This window comes from Theropithecus gelada, chromosome 6 (assembly GCF_003255815.1).
Source record: "Theropithecus gelada isolate Dixy chromosome 6, Tgel_1.0, whole genome shotgun sequence".
Classification (NCBI taxonomy): domain Eukaryota; kingdom Metazoa; phylum Chordata; class Mammalia; order Primates; family Cercopithecidae; genus Theropithecus; species Theropithecus gelada.
The window spans coordinates 82,770,054-82,792,740 of record NC_037673.1 but is presented as its reverse complement, the minus strand read 5'-3'; the positions used below and the strand labels follow the sequence as shown (position 1 = coordinate 82,792,740).

General features: G+C 36.6%; 1 protein-coding gene and 1 non-coding gene across 6 annotated transcripts in view; one reads left to right on the top strand and one right to left on the bottom strand.

Annotated features, from left to right (window-relative positions):
• Positions 1 to 22,687, bottom strand: part of RASA1 (RAS p21 protein activator 1) — a 120,748-nt gene that overhangs the window by 85,975 nt on the left and 12,086 nt on the right. The gene's annotated exons all lie outside the window — the stretch shown is intronic.
• Positions 4,031 to 4,141, top strand: LOC112627203. The gene has a single exon (XR_003120062.1). It is a non-coding gene; the product is annotated as a U6 spliceosomal RNA (small nuclear RNA).

The window sequence follows — 22,687 nt, the reverse complement described above, 5'->3', positions numbered from 1 at the left end:
AAGAAAAAAAAAAATCAATGAACATATACAAAACCAAGATTCATAAATATAATTGACCCATGAAGAAAGCTGAATCCAATAAAAGTTTGTGTGTGTATATATATGTGTGTGTGTGTGTGTGTATATATATATATACAGAGACACATCTTTCAAGTGAACATAGAACATTCATCCAAAACCATATGCTGAATCAAAAAGCAAGCCTCATTTCAAAGGACTGAATTCATTCAGAGTATGTTCTCTCAAGGGAACTAATCGAAAAATTACTAACCCCTAAAAAAACTATAAAAGTTGCCATCTATTTGGAAATATGTCTTCACAATATGCTAGTGAAGAAACCAAATGCAGATAGGTCAGATAACAATTTGTGACATGTAGCTGAAGTTATGCTTGGAGGGAAATCTGTAACCTTAAATGATTATATTAAAAAAGAAGACAGAGAGGAATTATTTAAGTATCTACCTCAAGAAATTAGAAAAGACAAAAAGTTAAACCTGAAAAGACAGAAAATAAATAGGACACAATTAACAAAATCAAAAGCAAAGGTACAACACAAGACTTCAGGAAAAAAAAATGAAAAATTGGTTCTTGGAAAGATTAACAAAATTGGTCGACTAGAGAAGACTGAACAAATGAAAAAGGTCACAAAGTATCAATTTCACTAGTGAAAAAGAGACAGGTCCTACTGAAGAACAATTAGTCATGCTATTATACATTAAGAATTAATGCAAAGATAGACAAGTAGACTAATGGGACAGAAGTGAGATGTAACAAACTCACACATGTATTGCCATTGATTCATGACAATGATGAGTCTGAAAAATATGAGCTTTTTACTTGATGGAAATGGGTCAACTAGATATCCACATTGTTTTTAAATGAATCTTGACCTCTTCCTTGCTCCATTCACAAAAATCAATTCCATATGTACACTATATCTAAAAGAAAAAGATAATAAAGTGTCTAGGAAAAAACACAGGCAAATATGTTTGTCTCCTTAGAGCACGCAAAGATTTCTTAAACATGACTCAAAAAACCTCAACCTGTTTATGATTCAATTTTATTATATAAAGCTGAAAAAGTCAGAAATAATCTGGGATGGAAGAAGTTAGAATTCTGTTTATTCGGGAAGAGGTAGCGTGCGTATTAGGCAGAAAGCAGCCCCTAAAAGAGATCTAGGATGCTGACAATATTCTGAGGTTCTTTAAGTATGGATTACACAGGTACATCCACTTTTTAAAATTCATTGTGATAAACACTTAGAATACTATGCTTCAGTATAGTATACTATGGAATACTATGCTTTATGTGTGCTACACTTCAACCACAAAGAAAAAAAAAACTGATAAAATTAACTTCTGTTAAAAAAATCAACAGTTCAAAAGCACATATACTCATCAAAAGACTCATAGCCAAGACAGAGAATAACCAGAAATAAATACAAAAAAAGACAAACCAATAGAAAACTGGAAATCAAAAGACTTCTTCATGGAAGAGTTACAGAAATGACCAATAAACATATGAAAAGATACACACTTCCATTAATCATCACATCAAGAAAATAAAAATTTAAAACCACAAGAGCTATTACACCACCAACCCAACTAAATCACTACAATGATTTTATTTTGATACTAAATGTTCACAAGAATGTAGAGCAACTGAAATTCTCACACATTGCTACTCAGAATTTAAATGGGTACAAACACCTTGCAAAACTATTCAGCAATTCCTACCAAGCTTATTAAATGAACATCCTATGATCCAGCAATTCTAATCCTAGCTGTATAACATAAATGTCTATACATGTTCATCAAAAGTCATTATCAGAAAATTCATAGTAATGCTATCTGTAATAGTCAAACTACACACACCTTAAAGGTCATGTCCATCACTAGTAGAGAAAGATAATATACTGTTGGTATACTCACAATGTAACACAAGCAATGGAGATAAGGGAAATAGTGCTACATGAGACAACATGAATAAATCTCATCAACATAACAAAGTAACACACAAAAGAATGGATATTAAAGGTTGAGTATCCCTAATCTGAAAACTGAAATCCAAAATGCTCCAAAATCTGAAACTTTGAGGACCACCATGACACAAAAACAAAATGCTCATTGGAGCATTTGGATTTCATGTTAGAGATGCTCAACTGGTATAATGCAAATAAAGCCCCCCAAAAATACGAAATCTGAAACAGTTCTGGTCCTAAGCATTAAGGGAAACTCAACCTGTATATGATTCAATTTTATAATATAAAACTCAAAAAGTCAGAAATAATCTAGGATACAAGAAGTTAGAATTTTGTTTTTCAGGAGGAGGTGGTGTGCATATTAGGCAGAAAGCAGGCATAAAAAGACATCTAAGATGCTGATAATATTCTGGGGTTCTTTAAGTATGGATTACACAGGTACATCCACTTGTTAAAATTCATTGTGCTGAACACTTAAGATACTATGCTTTGTATGTGTTATACTTCAAGAAAAAGTATACCCAAGGAAAAAAAAATAATTCTAAACACAGAAAAACTCTATACTAAAACTTTCATTTCAACACTAAAGGGAGCATGCTTTAAAATTAGTATGTGCATACATATTATATGTAATTGTGCATATACATAAAACATTAGACAGTCAAAATTCCATCTACACTAAACATCTCATAACAATGTGTTGTCCAGCTGTTACCCTCTCCCTCATCTGTTTTATTATCTTGGACTTAATCTCCCTTAACCCCCAGTACTGCCAAATGTTTGCAGAGGCCACAACAGTGGTAACTTGAAAATTCACATATGTACTGTTCAGCGGCCTAAGACTAAGTGGTTGGTACTAACAGCTGAGTCAATGGGTGACTCAGAGCCAAGACCTAGCCCTGCCTCATCTTTTCTGCCTTTCTGTGACTAACGTCTCATGCCCACGAAGGTCAGAGACAGGACAGAAATTCATGCATCTGCCTCTTTGGCGTATACAGTTTTATACCTCTCAGGATTGTGTCACCATTTTTCATTTTCTCTGTTCATTAACTATGCAAGTTTTAATCATATAATCATCTTTTAAACTTTTTCAACACAAAAAAAAATCTGAATATTTTCTTTCCATATAAAAAGCTCTTCTATCCCCAACTATTATATGCATTATTCTAAAACTCATTTTAACATCCTTACAACAAAATAATTAGAATTGTAGATATTACCTTATAAATAATTGCATAAGATTTCATCCAAAACCTTATTCTATCATGTTTCAACTATATTTCTGTCATTAGTAAGTAGGATAAACTTACCAGCTAAGGAAGTTTTCTTGTAATCCATTTAATTCTTTTTATTTTAATATTTTTTTTGAGACAGGATCTTGCTAGGTTGTTAAGGGTGGTCTCAAACTCCTGGCCTCAAGAGTCCTCCCACCTCAGCCTCCCAAGTAGCTGGGATTACAGGCAGAGGCCACCCTGCCCAGCTTATGAGACTGATCTTGCTTTGTCACCCAGGTGAGAGTGCAGTGGCAAGATCAGAACTCTATGCAACTTCAACCGCTTGGGTTCAAGTGAGTCTCCTACCCCAGCCTCCCGAGTAGCTGGGACCACAGGTGTGCCACCACCATGCCCTGCTAAACTTCTTATTTTTATTTTTTGTAGAGACAGGGTCTCCCTATGTTGCTCGGTCTGGGCTCATGCAATCCTCTCTCCTTTGGCCCCTCAAAGTGCTGGGATTACAGGCGTGAGCCAACTGCACCCAACCCCCAGCTTAACTCTTAATAAGCAACACTAAATATCTATTATTCTTGTTTTATTGGTCATCTCTTCGCAACATATTAAAGTGTCCAAAAGAAAAAAATCGTAAGAAAACAGTATAACTCCTTAGCACTGTTGCCTCTATAAAATGTTTACACACCATTCTCTTGCATACTGATTTATTCTTTCAACATCGATATAGGTTTGTGACTCCTGGAACAATTCACATCAATATCACACCTACCACCAGAAAGCAGGTGTCAAATGTTCCCCTTCTTTGTAAGAACCATATACAGTACTCACTTCTGCAGCACATATACTAAAAATTGGAATGATGATAGAGAAAAGATCAACATGACCCCTGCTCAAGAATGACATGCAAATTTGTGAAGCATTCCATATTTTTTTTGGCACTCTTAACACACACACACACACACACACACACACAGAGAGAGAGAGAGAAACGGTTAACTGTGGGAGATGAGGAATATGTTAACTTACTTGACTGTAGTAATTACTTCACTAAATATATGCATATCAAAACATTATGTTGTGTACCTTACATATAGACAATAAAAAAGAAAGAAAAAAGAACCATATACAAACCTTATATGTAAGTACTTTATTATAGCCTTTTTGGTAACTATAAAACATCAGCATCACTGTGAATTAGAAATGGAGAAAGGTTACTATATTTTACAAAAGGAAACACTCATGAGGAGCTTAAATTAACTTTTCCAATATAGTGATTCACTAAAAGCATTAAAAACCACAAACGCAGGTTTTTCCAAAGGCTAAACTTGGGTTCTTCCTCTATACTACTCCCATTGTAAGCACCAGGTAGAGAGAAACCTAACGTCTTGCTATTACTATGTTTCTCAAAACATGCCCTGCGGAGAATGATCATTAAGCACATAAGTTTAGAAGAAGCAGAGTTAAACAAGAAAGTTTGTTTAGTATATTAATGACTCATAGGGCTCCTGTATTTATGTCTAAGGTTGCAACTTTTTGAGTGTGAAAAATCGGACCTTGGCGATGACCTTGAGCAGTAGGATATAAAGAACTCCCAGATGCTTAGCGCTCCATTAATGGAACACTAGGCATAAACAGGTTAATGTACATTCTGGATTTCCAAGAGCAAAGACCCAAAATGCAGAAGTTCTCAAATTACTTAACTGTCAAAAAGTCGCAGAACACCAATTCCTTTAACTGAACAATGCAGTGTACAATTTAGGAAATGTTATGTGATGCTTATGAAACAGCTGACACTCGTTAACTGACTAATAATTCGCTCTCTTTGTTCAAAACTGCTTTCTTCTGATACAATGTCTACCTCAATTCTCTAGGTTTTGATTAAATACATCGGCAAATATTAAAACTAAAGCATCATTTACTTTCAAATACACTAGGGTAAAAACAAAAAAATCCAACCTCGATGATTGATTTATAAAATACTATTAAGTTATTTAATTTATTTATTTATTATAACTATTTATTAAGTTATAAATAGTTAATTTATAAATTAACTATTTACTATTAAGAATTTAAAAAATTATCAAGTATTATCTTTTGCTATTCTGAAAAATCTACTCCCCTTAATTTGCTATCCCCTCTAACTACTTATTCTCTGAAAGGATGTAGCCTCCAAATTCCCACAAACCAATCTCTTTTCAACCCCTTTAAAACTTGTAACCTTTAAGCGGCCTTTAAGCCACTGTCAGTTTCCTGTTCCTCCTTCTTTTTTTTTTTTTTTTTTTTTTGAGACGGAGTCTTGCTCTGTCGCCCAGGCTGGAGTACAGTGGCACAATCTCCGCTCACTGCAAGCTCTGCCTCCCAGGCTCACACCATTCTCCTGCCTCAGACTCCCGAGTAGCTGGGACTACAGGCGCCTGCCACCACACCTAGCTAATTTTTTGTATTTTCAGTAGTGATGGGGTTTCACTGTGTTAGCCAGAATGGTCTCGATCTCCTGACCTCGTGATCCGCCCCCCTCAGTCTCTCAAAGTGCTGGGATTACAGGCGTGAGTCACTGTGCCTGGCCTCCTGTTCCTTCTTTACATACAAGAAGATTAAAAGTCACCACTCCATCCTAACAAGTAAAAAGCTGAACAAACTGAAAAATCAATAGCTCTAGTGAGATCCTTCAGAGAAGTGAGGTCACAGGGCAAACCACTGTCCCCCAAAATTCAGAGACAGGCAGGCAGATAGAGAAAAATCCCAAGTCATCAGAACAGAAACCCACAAGCAGAAACTTCCTTGGGAACCAGTGCCAGGGTAAGAATATTTCAACTATAACAACAAATTGTTGGAGACTCAGTGCAAACAAATGACAATTTAAAACTCCAGGAGGACCCAGTCATGTAAGGCCCTGACACTCTTGTGAATTTTACCTTCAGGAGCTCTGCTAGGCCCTTACAGTAAATATCAGAGAAAAATCCCTTTGTGCTTCTGGTAGGGGAAAGGAAAAAGGAACAATTTTGAAATATGCCACAGCAATCAGTTCTTAACAAGGCCTGACTTGAACAGAAACTAATTTACCAGAGCCTAACCTACCTGTGGATAAAGAAGTACGGTGAATAACTCCAGTTCACTTTAGCCTTTCACAAGAGGAAAGGGAAATACCAAATTCCAGCCCCTTCTAGCCATTCTATCCCACCTAAAGGTGACAGGGATAAGGGTGGGGGACTGAGAAACAATGGTTACGTTCACAGTCCAGGAGCACAATTTCACCAAAAAAACTGGGACCTAATACTAGGACTACACAATGCCTCCCTTATAACTACATCACTAAAGGCCTATTTGCAGCAGTTCCTTTTACCTAGTACATCACGTATACCTTTCAATAAAAAATTACAAGACATAATAAAAGGCAAAAAACAGTTTGAAGAGACAGAGAAAGCATCAAAAACAGACATGACAGGAATTCTGGAGTTACCAGATTGGGAATTTTTTAAAACTATGATTAATATGCTAGGTGCTTTATGAAAAGGCTAGACAATATGCAAATACATAGACAACGTAAGCAGAGAAATGGAAATTCTAAGAAAGGATAAAGAGAAATGTTAGAAATCAAAAGCAATGTAACAGAAACGAAGAATGCCTTTAATGGCTTCGTTAATAGACTGAACGTAGCTAAGGAAAGCATCTCTGAACTTAAGGGTCTAACAACAGAAACTACTTCCAAAACTGAAAAGCAAAGAAAAAACAGAGGAAAAAGTAAGAGTGGAACATTAAGAACTGTAGGACAACTAAAAACAGTGTAACTTACATACACTGATAACACAAGGAAACAAAAATGACTAAATTTCCAAGTTCACATCAGACACCAAACCACAGATCCATAAAACTCAGAATATTAAGACTGAGGCCCCTAAAAACCTAAAAATAATTTTTAAAAATCTAAGCATATCATATTCAAGCTTCAGAAAATCAAAAACAAAGAAAAAAATCTTGAAAGAAACCAGAGGCAAAAAACACCTTGCCTACGGAAGACCAGCTTCTCCTGAGAAACAATGCAAACAGGAGAGTAGAATGAAACACTAAAGTGTTGAGAGAAAAAAAAAACATGAATCTAAAAATGTATGCCATGTGACACTATCCTTCTAGAGTGAAAGAAACATAAAGACATTCTCAAACAAAAATCAAAGAGATGTGTTGCCAGTAGACCTGCCTTGCAAGACATATTAAAATAATTTCATGAAAGAGAAGGATAAAGATATAGGTCAGAAACTCAGGAAGAACATGAGAGAACAAGTGAAGGTAAAATAAAAACTTTTATTTTTCTTATTTTTAATTCAGCTAAAAGGTAACAGTTCAAAATAATAGCAATGATGTATTTGCTTGCGTATGCCTATGTATAAATGAAATGAATGACAAGATAGAAAAGGACAGAAGCAAGGAAACAGGAATATTTTGTTATTATAAAGTACTTACACAACCCATGAAGCAACACAGTATTATTTAACAATGTGCTTGGAAAAACTGTAAATATATATTGCAAGCTCCAGGACAAACACTTAAGTTAGAAAAAAAAAAAAAAAAGGCCAGGCGCAGTGGCTCACACCTGTAATCCCAACACTTTCGGAGGCCAAGGCAGGCAGATCACTTGAGGTCAGGAGTTCAAGACCAGCCTGGTCAACATGGCAAAATCCCATCTCTACTAAAAACACAAAAATTAGCCAGGCGTGGTGGCGCACGCCTGTAATCCCAGCTACCCGGAAGGCTGAGGCAGGAGAATTGCTTGAATATGGAAGGCGGAGGTTGCTGTGAGCCAAGATGGTGACACTGCATTCCAGCCTCGATGACAGAGCAAGACTCCATCTCAAAAAAAAAAAAAAAGAGAAAAAAAAAGTGGAGGACAGGCGTGATGGCTCATGCCCATAATCCCAGCACTTTGGGAGGCCAAGGTGAGAGTATTGCTTTAGCCCAGGAGTCTGAGACCAGCCTGGGCAACATGGCAAAACCCTGCCTCTACAAAAAAAAAGTACAAACAGTAACTAGCCAGGCATGGTGGTGTGCATCTGTGGTCCCAGCTACTCAAGAGGCTGAGGTGGGAGTATCACTTGAGCCAGGGAAGTGGAGCAGTGAGACGACATTACGCCACTGTACTCCAGTCTGGGTGATACAGTGTCTCAAAAATAAATAAATAAAATAAAATAAATATATATATATATAACTGATGTGCTCAAAAATGAGAGAAAAATGAAATCATATAAAATACTCAAATCACAAAAGGCAGAAAAAGTGCATAACAAAAAGTTACAATCAGGGCAACAAATAGAAAATCGTTAAGAAATATGGTGAATATTAATTTAACTATATCAATAACCACTTTAAACATCAAGTCTAATATACCAATTAAAAGACATTGTCAGAGCAGACCAAAAAACAAGATCCTACTATATGAACAAGAAACCCATTTTAAATATAAAAACACATACAGATTAAAAGCAAAGGGATGGAGAAAGATACACCATGCTAACACTAATCAAAAGAAAGTGGGAGCAGCTATATTAATTTCAGACAGAGCCAACGTCAGAGCACGGAAAGTTACCAGGGACAAAGAGAGGCATTAAGTAATGATAAAGGGATCAGTATCTCAAGAAGATCCAATGATCCTTAATATATATGTGCCTAACAATGGAGAGTAAAAATAAATGAAAACAAAAAAAAAAACTGAACTTCAAGAGAAAATACATAAATGCACTATCAGAGTTGAGATTTCAACATGCCTCTATCAGGAATGGGCAGATCCAGCCAGCAACAAATCAGTAAAGATATAGTTTAATTCAGCAGCACTTTCAATCAACTGGATATAACTGACATCTATAGACCACTTCATCCAACAATAGCAGACTGAACATTCTTTCCAGGCTCGAATGAAATATTTACCAACATAGACCACATTCCGAGTAATAACACGCCTTAACAAATTTATAAGTATAGAAATCATATAATGTCTATTCTCAGACTACAGAATTAAATTAGAAATAAATAACAAAAAAGTGGCAGGAAAATTCCCAAGTACGTCTAAATAAACACATTAATCAAAGAGGAAATGTGAAGAGCAATTTTAAAATACTTTAAATTAAAATGAAAATACAATTTAACACTTGTGGGATGCAACAGAAGCAGTGCTTGGAGGAAAACTTTATAGTTTGAATGCACATGTAAGATAAAAAATCAGTAATCAGAGCTTCAGCTGGGAGCACTGGTACACACTTGTAGTCCCAGTTACCTGGGTGGTGAAGACAGAAAAATGGACAGAATTCAGAAGTTCTGGACTGTAGTACACTATGCCCAGTGAACCTCCATGATTAGTTTGGCATCAACACCCCTGGGAGCAGGATACCACCAGGTTGCCTAAGGAGGGGTGAACCAGCCCAGGTTAAAAACAGAGCAGGTCAAAACACAGATCAGTAGTGGGATTGCACCTGGAAACAGTCACTGCACTCCAGCTTGAGCCATGTAGGGAGATCCTGTCTCTTAAATAAAATTTGTAAATAATAATAATACTCTAAACTTCATCATAGAAAGCAAGAAAGAAAAGCAAATTAACTCCAAAGTAAGCAGATAAAGAGAAATATAAATATTACAGCAAAAATCAATGAAATTGAAAACAGGAAATCAACAGAGTAAATTAACAAACCCAAAAGTAACTTTTCTGAAAAGATCAATAAAACTGATAAGCCTCTAGCCAGACTCAGAAAAAAAAGACAGAGGACAAATTAGTAATATCATAAATGAAAGAGAAGATCTTTACTAATTGCTACTACCCCAAAGCCATTAAAAAGATAATAAACTAATATCGTAAATAAATCTATGTCCACAAATTTGCAAAGCTAAATGAAATGGAGCAAGTCCTTAAAAAACATAATCTGCCAAAACTCACACAAGAAGAAAAAAAACAATCTTGAATAGACCTATATCTATTAAAGAAATTGAATCAATAACTAACTTTCAAAAACAGAGGGAACCAAATCCAGATGGGTTCACTGGTGAGTTCTAATCAACATATAAAGAAGAAATAATACCAATTCTCTACAATGTCTTTCAGAAATACAGCAGTTACTTCCTAAGTCATTCTGTGAGGACAATACTAACCTAATATCAAAACCAGACAAAGACATTACAAGAAAAGAAAACTACGGACCAATCTCTTATGAACAGAGATGGAAACATCCTCAACGAAATATTAGCAAATTAAATCCAACAATGTACAAAAAGAATTACATATCATGATCAAGCAGTATTTATCAAGACTGGCTCAACATTTTAAAAAATCAATGTAATTAATCACATCAGGCTGAAGAAGAAAAATCACATGATCATATTAATAGATGCAAAAATTCCATTTGACGGTATCCAATACCCAATCATGATGAAAATGCTAAGCAAATGAGGAATAGAAGGGAACTTTCTCAACTTGATGAAAAAACAAAAATCTACCAAGTAAATCGACAGTTAACACCATACTTAATGGTGAGAATGTCAAAGCTTTCCCACTAAGATGGGGAAAAATTCAAGGATGCCTCCTCTTACCACTGCTTTTCGAATCATACTCAAAGTCCTAGCTAATGTAGTAAAACAGGAAAGGGAAAAAGGTACACTGATTGGGAAAGAAGAAATAATACTGTCTTTGTTCTCAGATGACAGGTTTGTCTAGCTAGAAAATCAGAAAGAACTGACAAAAAAAACTTCATGGAACTAACAAGCAAGGTTGCAAAATACAAGGAAAGCCAATGGCTTTCCTGTATGTACAAAAGAAATTTAAAACACATTACCATTTACATTAGCAACCAAAAAATGAAATACTTAGGTATAATTCTAACAAAATATGTACAGGGTCTATATGAGAAAAACTACAAAACTGATGGAACATAACAAAGAACTAAATAAATGGAGAGATACTCCAAGTTCATGAATAAGACTCAATATCAACATGTCTGTTCTTCCCAACTTGATTTACAGATTTGGCACAATTCCAATCAAAATCCCAGCAATTATTTTGTGGATATCAACAAACTGATTCTAAAGTTTTTACGGAGAGCTAAAAGACCTAGAATAGCCAACATAACATTGAAAGAAAAACAAAGTCGCAGGGATTGACACTACTAGACTTATTATAATGCTTCAGTAACCAAGATAGTGTTGTATTTTGGAAAAGGACAAATAAATCAATGGAACAGAACAGGAAACCCAGAAACAGACCCAAATAAATACAACAAATCATCTTTGGAAAAAAGAGCAAAGGTAAGATAATGGAGCAAAGACAGATTTTTTAACAAACAGTGCTGGCACAACTGGACATCCACATGTCAAAAAAAAAAAGAATGTAAACACTCACCTTACACCCTTCACAAAATTTAAATCAAAATGGATCACAGACCTAAATTAAAATGCAAAAGTGTAAAACTCCTAGACAATAACAATAAAGAAAATCTAATGACCTTGGCTATGGCAATGACTTCTCAGACACAAAAGTCACAATCCATGAAAGAAAAAACGAATAAGCTGGATTTCATTAAAATTAAAAACTTCTGCTCTGCAAAAAGCAACTGTCAAGAAAATCAAAAGACAAACCACAGACTGGGAGAAAAATATTTTCAAAAGACACATCTGGTAAAGGACTGTTATCCAAAACTACACAAAGAACTCTTCACAACAATAAGAAAACAAACCTGGTTTTAAAATGGGTAAAAGCCCTGAAACAGACACCTCACCAAAGAAGACATAAAGATGGCAAATAAACACATGAAAAGATGTTCAATATCACATGTATTAGACCATTCTTGCATGGCTATAAAGAAATACCTGAGCCTGGGTAATTTATAAGTGGTTTAACTAGCTCATAGTTCTGAAGGCTGTATAGGAAGCATCGTGCCAGCATCTGCTCAGCTTCAGGGTAGGCTCAGAAAGCTTTTATTCATGGTGGAAGGCAAAGTGGGAGCAAACATATTACATGATGTTTCATCAAAGTAGGAGCAACAGAGAGTAGTGGGCAAGGTGCCACAATTTACAATAACCAGACCTCGTGAAAACAAACTCACTATCAGGAGAATGGCAGCAAGTCATGAGGGATCCTCCCCCATGACCCAAACCTTGGAGACAGGGTCTCACCCTGTTGCCCAGGCTGGAGTGCCATGGCACAATCATAGCTCACTGCAGCCTTGACCTCTCAGGCTTAAGTGATCCTCCCCACTCAGCCTCCTAAGTAGCTGGGACCACAGGTGTGCTGACCACCACCTGGCTGATTTTTTTCTTTTTCGTAGAGACAGAGTCTCAGTCTCATTATGTTGGCCAAGCTGGTCGCAAACTCCTGGCCTCAAGCAATCCTCTCAACTCAGCCTCCCAAAGTGCTGGGATTATAGATATAAGTCACCACCCTGGCCATAACAAGAGATCTAGAGGAGTGACATATCCAAACCATTATATATCATATGTGATTAGAAAATGGCATATTCAAAGACGATATCATTATACACCTTTTACAATGGCCCAAATCCAAAAATCTGGCAATATCGACTGCTGGCAAGAATGTAGAGCAACAGGAACTGTCATTCACTACAGGTGGGAATGCAAAATGGTGCAGCCACTATGGAAGACAGTTTGGCAGTTTCTTCCAAAACATACTTTTACTCTACTATCCAGTAATCAGGCTTCTTGTTATTTATCCCAATAAGCTGAAAACTTATGGCCACAAAAAAACCTGCACGCAAATGTTTATAAGCACCTTTATTCATAATTGCCAAAATTCATAAACAACCACTAGCTGACTAGATAAATTATGGTACATTCAGATAAAAAAAGAAATTAGTTATTGAACCATGGAAAGAAAGAAAGAATCCTAAATGCATGTTATTAAGTGAAAGAAGTCAATCTGAAAAGGCTACATACTGTACAATTCCATCTCTACAACATCCTGGAGAAGGTAAAACTATGGAGACAGTAAAAAGATTAGTGACTGACGGGGCTAACGGGAAAGGAAGAATGAACAGACAAAATATACAGGATTTTTAGGCAATGAAACTATTTTGTATGACACTACAATGTGGCATACATGTCATTAAACATTTGTCAAAACCCACAGAATGTACAACGTCAAGAATAAACCCTAACATAAACTATGAACAGTGGGTGACAATAATATGCTAATGTAAGTTCATCACTGGAAACAAATGTGCCAGTGTGCTGGATGTCAACAGTGGGAAACAAACGGGGTGGAATATGGGAACTCTACTTTCCCCTCAATTTTGCTATAAAGCTAAAACTATTCTAAAACATAAAATTTATTAATTTTTAAAAAGTGAACTCAAGGAAACAAAATTTTTGTGCCTATCTAGAAGTATTCACCATTTTACTCAAACTGCATTCCTGTCCCTTATACACCACCTTTAACCATTAAATCCAATGCCTTTTTTGATTCTGCATCCTTCTTGTCCTCATTGCCTTGAAATAAGTCACTGTAAAAATGCAATACAAACGGGTAAGATGCAAGGCAGAAGGGCTTCCCCCAGAACAAGCCATATAACTTGCTAACTGTCAAGAAACATCATTAAATACCAAAAGTCAAGATGACTTCTCCAGGATATACAACTTAAACTCAAGTGAGTCAAGTATTAAGAGTTGATGGGGCCGGGCGCGGTGGCTCAAGCCTGTAATCCCAGCACTTTGGGAGGCCGAGACAGGCGGATCACTAGGTCAGGAGATCGAGACCATCCTGGCTAACACGGTGAAACCCCGTCTCCACTAAAAAAAAATACAAAAAACTAGCCGGGCGAGGTGGCGGGCGCCTGTAGTCCCAGCTACTCCGGAGGCTGAGACAGGAGAATGGCGTAAACCCGGAAGGCGGAGCTTGCAGTGAGCTGAGTTCCGGCCACTGCACTCCAACCTGGGCTACAGAGCGAGACTCCGCCTCAAAAAAAAAACAAAAAAACAAAAAGGGGGTTGATGGGATATAAGGTTGCTGATCCATTCTAATAAAGCTCAAAAGTGACTAATATAGAAACCGCAAGGACAATTTTTCTATTAACAACAACAATAAAATTAAGCCAAGCACGGTGGCTCATGCCTGTAATCCCAGCACTTTGGGAGGCCAAGGAGGGAGGATCACTCAAGTCCAAGAGTTGAAGATGAGCCTGGGAAATAGGTGAGACCCTGTCTATACAAAAAATAAAGGGCATGGTGGCAAGCACCTGTAGTCCTAGTAACTTTAACAGGAAGGCTGAAGTGGGAAGACCGCTTGAACCTGGGAGGTTGAGGCTGCAGTGAACAGTTACACCACTGCACTCCAACCTGAGCAACAAAGCAAAACCTTGTTTCAAAAAATAGTAGTAATAAAATAAAATACATGCATGCCCGCATGTATCTCTGCCCAGTCTAATCTCCCTTACAAGCCTACTAAGTGGGAAGCCAAACTGTAATCCTAAGATTCTCTAATGAAGGTTGCCAACTAATAAATTTCAAAGAAATTACAAATGGGGGAAAAAATCACCATTTTTACAATATCATTACAAGAAAATAAATGATTCAGGTAAAAATAATCAATGGATACTAAAACTAATGGGTACTTACTATTTATTAATTATAAAGAGAAAGGTATCTTTTATAATAGCAAAATCTGGTGGAACCCACCTTAACCAAGTTCAAACTTAGGTACATCATCAACAGGATAATTGACATCATGTGCCCCTAGGTACTGAGAACTCATGACCTATGGCATATCTCTGCCAGTAATGGTTAATCCAAATCTAATTATGAGAAAACAATCAAATACAAATTGAGACACATTCTGCAGAACTATCCTAAACTCTTCAAAAATGTTAATGTTACAAAAGAAATGAAAAGCAAAAGGGACTGTTCTAGATTAAAGGGGACAAAAAAGACATAACAATTAAATGCAATTCATTAAAACAGACAGATATAAATGACACTATAGGAAAAACTGATGATATATGAATAATAATGTTAAATTTATTGTATTTGGCTTTGTGGGCTATTGTCCTTATTCTTGGGAAATACATGATAAAGTATTTCAGTGGAAAAGAACAAGATCTCTGCAACTAACTTTTAAACAGTTCAGCGAAAATAATATATACATGTGTGTATAAAGAGAAAGGGACAAACTAAATGTGACAAAATGTAAAGTTACTCAGTATTCTTCCAACTTTTCTGCAAATTTAAAATTTTCCAACATAAATACTTGGGGTAAAGTTTGCTTATTGAGTATGCAATCCGCACACACAAAAAAATGATATATCTAATAAAAACATTTACATATTACCAAGAATAACTCCACCAGAAACAGGTTCCATCCTTGGGCTAAAAAAAAAGCCCACTCACTTGAACTTAGATGATACCTGACAAGCTAACCCTTAATAAGGCTCCATTTTACATGAGTCCACTATGACCACATCGTTTGCTACAATCCCTATTATTTAAATAAGCTAGTATCACCAAGCAGGTTACTGTCAGGTCTTTATAAAGAAAAAACTTGTGTAATTCATGCACGTTGATTTAATTGAGATCGTGTGGTTTAATTCTCTCAGAAAATAATTCTTTCCAAGTTGGTTTGGTGACACCGTTGTTGTCACTGAGAAGAAATCTTTGTTTTTTGCCATATTACATCAACTTCAAGAATGTCTCAGCTGTATTCAGAAGAATAAATGAAAATTTGTCATGTAATCAAGGTAGGGAGAAAGGAGAAATAAAAAAAGGAGAAGAAGAAATAAAAAAAGGAGAGACATAAAATTGCTTCTGGAGTGTGGGTGGGTGGGTGTGTGTGTGGGTGTGGGGGTGTGTGTGTGTGTGTGTGTGTGTGTGTATACGTTTCTGCATAAGTGTATGCTGGGTCACAGGTGTAAAATCTATTTCTTCTAGTGAGTCATAGTCAAAACTATATCTGAAGGCCACTACTCTGTAAACAATAGACTCACAAAAAGATTTTAAAAAGTATAAAATATGTCTTTAAAAGATTACACTGAAAGTAAAGTAAAGCAATTTTTCAAACTGCTGGGAGTTTCAAATTCAATTTAGTTGCTTTCTACCAGTAATTTTTAAGTAGAGTATAACAGAATTAAAATGAAAACACAATTGTATCAAGTAGTAATTTAAAAGGGTATTTTTCATTAAACCTTTGCGGTTTTGTTTTTTTTTTAATTTAAATATACACATACACTCTGTGTCATAATGTACCAGGAATTTCTTAATTTTTACTTGGGTTGAAGTTAAACATTTTGAAAGCCAATAATAAACAGTTATTAATTGGCTGAGGAAGCGGTCAGTAAAAGGGAAAAAAGCAACAGACCACTCTAATAGGAGAAGAAAGAGAAAATGAGGGTGTGAATCACATAAAGGAGATAAAAAAGAAAAGTTAGATCCTTTTGGGAGGCCAAATGCAACTTGACGTCAGGCATTCGAGACCAGCCTTGCCAACATGGTGAAACCCTGACTCTACTAAAAAAAATACAAAAATTAGCCACTGGTGGTGGCACGTGCCTATAATCCCAGCTACTCGGGAGGCTGAGGCATGAGAATTGCTTGAATCAGGAGGCGGCGGTTTCAGTGAGCCAATATCGTGCCACTGTATTCCAGCCTGGGCTACAGAGCGAAACTCCATTGCAATAATAATAATAATAATAATAATAATAATAATAATAAAAGAAAGAAATGTTAGATCTATTTCGGAGGTAGAATAGAACAATCTAGATAACTGGTTAGAGTGGAAAAGGAGAAAAAGAGACCGACTGGCCAGGCATGGTGGCTCAGACCCGTAATCCCAGCACTCTGGAAGGCTGAGACAGGTGGATTACCTAGGGTCAGGAGTTTGAGACCAGCTTGGTCAACCTGGTGAAATCCCATCTCTACTAAAAACACAAAAATTAGCTGGGCGTGGCGGTGTGCGCCTGTGATCCCAGCTACTCAGGAGGCTAAGACAGAAGAATTGCTTGAACCCGGGAGGCGGAGGTTGCAGTGAGCTGAGATCGCACCACTGCACGGCAGCCTAGGCAACAGAGCGAGACTTTATCTCAAAAAAAAAAAAAAAAAAGAGACTGACTGAAATCTTAAAAAAATTGTTTTTAAAAGTTGAGAAGAGAATTGCATTACAATTCCACATATCTACACTACAATGCTATGCACAAGTCATTACCATAGCATTCAAAGCATAACACAATTTGTCTCCTATTATATTTGAACTTTTATTCCACTGTACTCTCTCAAGGGCCCTGTGCACTAGGAAGATAATACCATTTCCACAAAAATTAAAACTAATTTATTAAAAGGTACCATTGCCAGGAGCGGGGGCTCACGCCTATAATCTCAGCACTTTGGGAGGCCAAGGCGGGTGGACCACAAGGTCAAGAAATCAAGACCATCCTGGCCAACATGGTGAAACCCTGTCTCTCCCAAAAAATACAAAAATTAGCTGGGCGTGGTGGCACTCGCCTGTAGTCCCAGCTACTCGGGAAGCTGAGGCACAAGAATCGCTTGAACTCAGGAAGCAGAGGTTGCAGAGAGCTGAGATCACACCACTGCACTCCAGCCTGGCGACAGAACGAGGCTCCATCTCAAAATAAATGAATGAATGAATGACTAAATGAATGAATGAATGAACGGTACCATTATTTCCACAGAACTTTAAAACGTTATATGATTTCTGACACTAACTTTAATGTTAAACGTTATTTTGTCACATAGATAAGGTTCTTAAAAAACAACGTCAAAACAAAAATATCAGGTTATTTCCTATTCACTTGCTATAATTTCAGAAACAGCTTCATGATAAAAAGATTTTGATCCCAATGATCAGGCAAAAGGAAGATATTCAGGAATCCTAATATTAACTAGAGAATATGATCTCCTGTTAGTCTGAGGTTTGTGTTCTTTTTTTCCAAATTCAATGAGAAATTAATCAGATTTATGTGCTAACAAAACACAAACAATAGTTATTCTTTTTAATTACCAACAATGAGAAATGTGGAGAATTACTACATGATTCCAAAGAACTACTAAAATCTAACTGAAATTTTATTTCTTCTACCACCAGCAATAAAGCATTGCAGTGTCCCCTAAGTACTAAGTAGAGAACAACTCCACTCCAGATACCTGGATTAGCTTTCTTCATCAAGGAGGAACTAAAAGACAGTAAAATATTCCTAAGCTGTCATATGGTCACTACTGAATGCAGTGATTGATAACTTCCTCTAAATCCATGCTTTGGCAGCCACCCTAAAACCCAACTGATGTGAGTGACCAACTAAGCTTACCATCTACCTACCTACCTGTCTGTCTATATATGGAGAGAAAGCAACCTACAGTCACTTAAGCGACATAATGTATGAAACAATTCCTATACGGTGGCTGTTCAATAAATAAGAAAGCTAACAATGGTTTAATTAAAATATTACAGTTACATCCTCACTTCATCACTGATAGGTTCTTAGAAACTGCAACCTTAAGAAAACAACATGCAGAAGGTCCTCAAATAACATCATTTCATTATAACACTGATAAGAAAAAAATTGGGTTTCGTTGTATGTTGTTTCATATTTCTGCACTTGTCTTAAAAGGAGATTTAAAAATCTGTCAAAAAAAAAAGGCCTTCAACCTTAAGGAGGTATTTGTTGATACAAGTGTCCCTAAATAAATGCATATACAGAAATATCAAAGCTCATTTCTCTATTGCCTGAGATAACCTCCAGAATGCATGCAAGTACATGAATATCCATAAATACTGAACTACCCAAAATAAACCCTGTATTAAGTCCGTTAAGATGGCTATAACACCCTAATTTCTCCTCAAATAACTTCATTCTCCCACTGAAACAATTTTTTTGAAGCATTAAGGAAGAAAAACAGAAGCGGGAATGGGGCATAGTGGCTAAATAGACTTAGGGGTCAAAAGCTTGGGTTTGTTTCACTTGGTAGCTCTGTGACTTGGGAAAGTTACTCAAAACCCTCCACATCTCAATACCCTCATATGTGAAAATGTTAGCTATATTTAGGGGGATAGGGATATATACAGATGTGTTTTTTATATATATATAATATACAAAAACTTAATAGTGGTTATGACCTTTGGTAGTAAAAGTAAGGATGATTGGTTTTTCTTCGTATTTTCTAATAGTCTACAAATTTTCTATAGTAAACATGTATTAATCATATTTAGCGGAAAAGTGACTATTTAAAAATGATCTAGAAGCCAAAATGTCCAACGTACAATCAAAACTCATGCATCATACCAAGAACCAAGAAAATCACAACTTGGATAAGAAAAAGAAAATAAAAATGTTAATGTTGATGTGTATTAGATGTTGGAAAGGTTTTTTTTTTTTTTTTAAAATTTTCAATCAGCTATCATTAAAAACACTTCAACAATCAATTACAAATTTTAAAACAGATTTTAAAAATAGAATATTTCAGCAAAGAAAAAAGTTGTAAAACCAACCAAATGATGATAAAACAAGTTACAATACCAACCAAAAAAAAAAAAAAAAAAAATCACAAAAAACAAAACTTATTGGATAGGTGAGGAAATGTTGATCAAAGGAGATAAATTTCCATTAAGAGGAATAAGTTCAAGAGATGTATGGCACAAACATGGTGTCCACAGTTTATAATAATAGTTTACTGCATACTTTAAATTGCTACGATTGTGTTTTCAGCACAAAAAAAATGCTCAGTACATGATGTAATGCAGGTTAATTAGCTCAGTTTAGCCATTCCACAACGTATACATCTACCAAAATATATGTTGTACACAATACATACACACAATTTTTGTCAAAAAAATTATTTTTTTCAACCTAATGGGCTCAATAGCAGATGACAGAAGACAGAATCTGTGAACGTGAGGACCAACAGATCAACAGAATTCACCCAATCTGAACAACAGCAAGAAAAATGACTAAAAAGAAGTTAAAAGTCTTGAGGACCTGTAAGACAGTAACGTTAAGATCTAACTCTGTATCACTGGAGTCCCATAAAGAAAAGAGGATGGAATTAAAAGGGTATTCAAAAATACTGGCTGGAAAAATCCATATTTGGAGAAAAATATAAACCTACAGATGCAGGAAGTGATCAAATCTCAAATAGGTAAACCCACAGAAACCCTGACATATCACTAGACTTCTGAAAACAAAGATAAAGATTTTGAAAGCAATCACAGAGAAAAGACACATTACCTTATAGAGGAACACCAATTCAAGTGGCAAGAGATTTATCATCTGAAACTATAAAGGATAGAAGAAAAGTGGCACAAAATTTTTCAACTTCTGAAAGAAAAGAATTGTCAACCATAAGTTTTATTCGTGGTGAAATTATCTTTCAGGAATAATGGTGAAATAATGACATTCACAGGCAAAAGGAAAATGAATAAACTGTTACCAGCAGACATACCTTTAAAGAATAAGGAAATTCTTCAAGTAATAAAAGAAGGAATCTCGGAACACCAAGAAAGAAGAAAAAACAATGAGAAAAGCAGAAATGCAGATAAAAACAACAGACTATCCTTCTACTCCAGAGGTTTTCAAATCGTAATTGATGACTGAAATGAAAATTATATAGGCAACAAAAGAAAAAAACATGTAAGCTGGAATTTATCAAAATTAAATGCATGAAAGGACACTATCAACAAAATTAAAAAGTAGCCTGTGGAATGGGCAAAAATATTTGCTAATTATATAGCTGATAGGGGATTAATATCAAGAACATATAAAGAACTACAAAAACAAAAAAATCAAACTCAACTCAAAAATAAGAAATAGGCTGGGGCGGTGGCTCACGCCTGTAATCCCAGCACTTTGGGAGGCTGAAACTGGTGGATTACTTGAGGTCAGGAGTTCGAGACCATCCTGACCAACATGGTGACACCCCATCTCTACCAAAAACACAAAAATTAGCCGGGTGGGGTGGCATGCGTCCATAATCCCAGCTAGTTGGGAGGCTGAAACAGGAGAATCGCTTAAATCCAGGAGTAGGAGGTTGCAGTGAGCTGGAACTGCACTCCAGCCTGGGCAATGGAGCTAGTCTCCGTCTCAAAAAAACAAAAACAAAAATGGGCAATAGACATTTCTCCAAAAAAAATACGTATATACAAATGGCCAATAAGCACAAGAAAAGATGCTCAACAGCACTAATCTTAGGAAAATGCAAATCAAAACCAGTTACTACTTCACACGCACTAGGATAGCTATTATTAAGAAAATAGAAAATAAAAAGTGTTGGCACTCAGTAGGCTGAGGCAGGAGAATCACCTGAACTCAGGAGGCAGAGGTTGCCAGCCTGGGCAACAAGAGTGAAACTCCGTTTCAGAAAAAAAAAAAAAAAAGTGTTGGCAAGGATGCAGAGAAATTCTAACCCTTATGCATTGCTGCTGGGACTATAAAATGGTGCGGTCACTGTGGAAAACAGTACGATGATTCCTTAAAAAATTAAAAACAGAATTACCATATGATTCAGCAATTCCATGTCTGAGTATATCCCAAAATGAAAGCAGGTACTGGAACAGATGTTTATATACCATGTGCACACTGGGAACCATAGCCAAAAGGTGCAAGCAACCCAAATGTTCAATGGATAACTGGGTAAACAAAAGGTGATATATACATGAAATGGAATATTATTCAGCCTTAAAGAAAAAAAAAAAGAAATTAGCTGGGCATGGTGGCGGTGCCTGTAGTCCCAGCTACTCGGGAGGCTGAGGCAGGAGAATGGCGTGAACCCGGGAGGCGGAGCTTGCAGTGAGCCGAGATCACACCACTGCACTCCAGCCTGGGCAACAGAGCGAGACCCCATCTCACAAAAGAAAAAAAAAAAAAAAGAAAATTCTGACATGTTACAATATGGTTCGTTGAACCTCTTGAAACTCAACAATTTAAAAAAATCCAATTTGAAAATGGGCCAAAGACACAGACATTTCACCAAAGAAGGTATACAGACGAAAAAAGCACATGAAAAGATTTTTCAAGCTGGGTGAGGTGGCTCACACTTGTAATCCCAGCATTTTGGGAGGCTGATGCAGGTGGAGCACTTGAGGTCAGGAGTTCAGGACCAGCCAAGCCAACATGGTGAAACCCTGTCTCCACTAAAAACACAAGAATTAGCCAGGCGTGGTGGCAGGTGCCTGTAATTCTAGCTACTCGGGAGGCTGTGGCAGGAAAATCGCTTGAACCTGGAAGGCGGAAGTTGTAATGAGCCAGTATCGTGTCACTGCATTCCAGACTGGGAAACAGAGCAAGACAGTGTCAGGGAGGGGAGGGGAGGGGAGGGGAGGGGAGGGGAAGAGAGGAGAGGAGAGGAGAGGAGAGGAGAGGAGAACAGAAGAGAAGAGAAGAGAAGAAAAGAAAAGAAAAGGAAAGAAAAAAGGCAGCCACGGGTGGTTTCCAGTCTGGCCAGTTTGTGATCCTCTCCAGCGGCATCTTCCCAAACTGAGCTCACACAGCTTCCCTGAAGT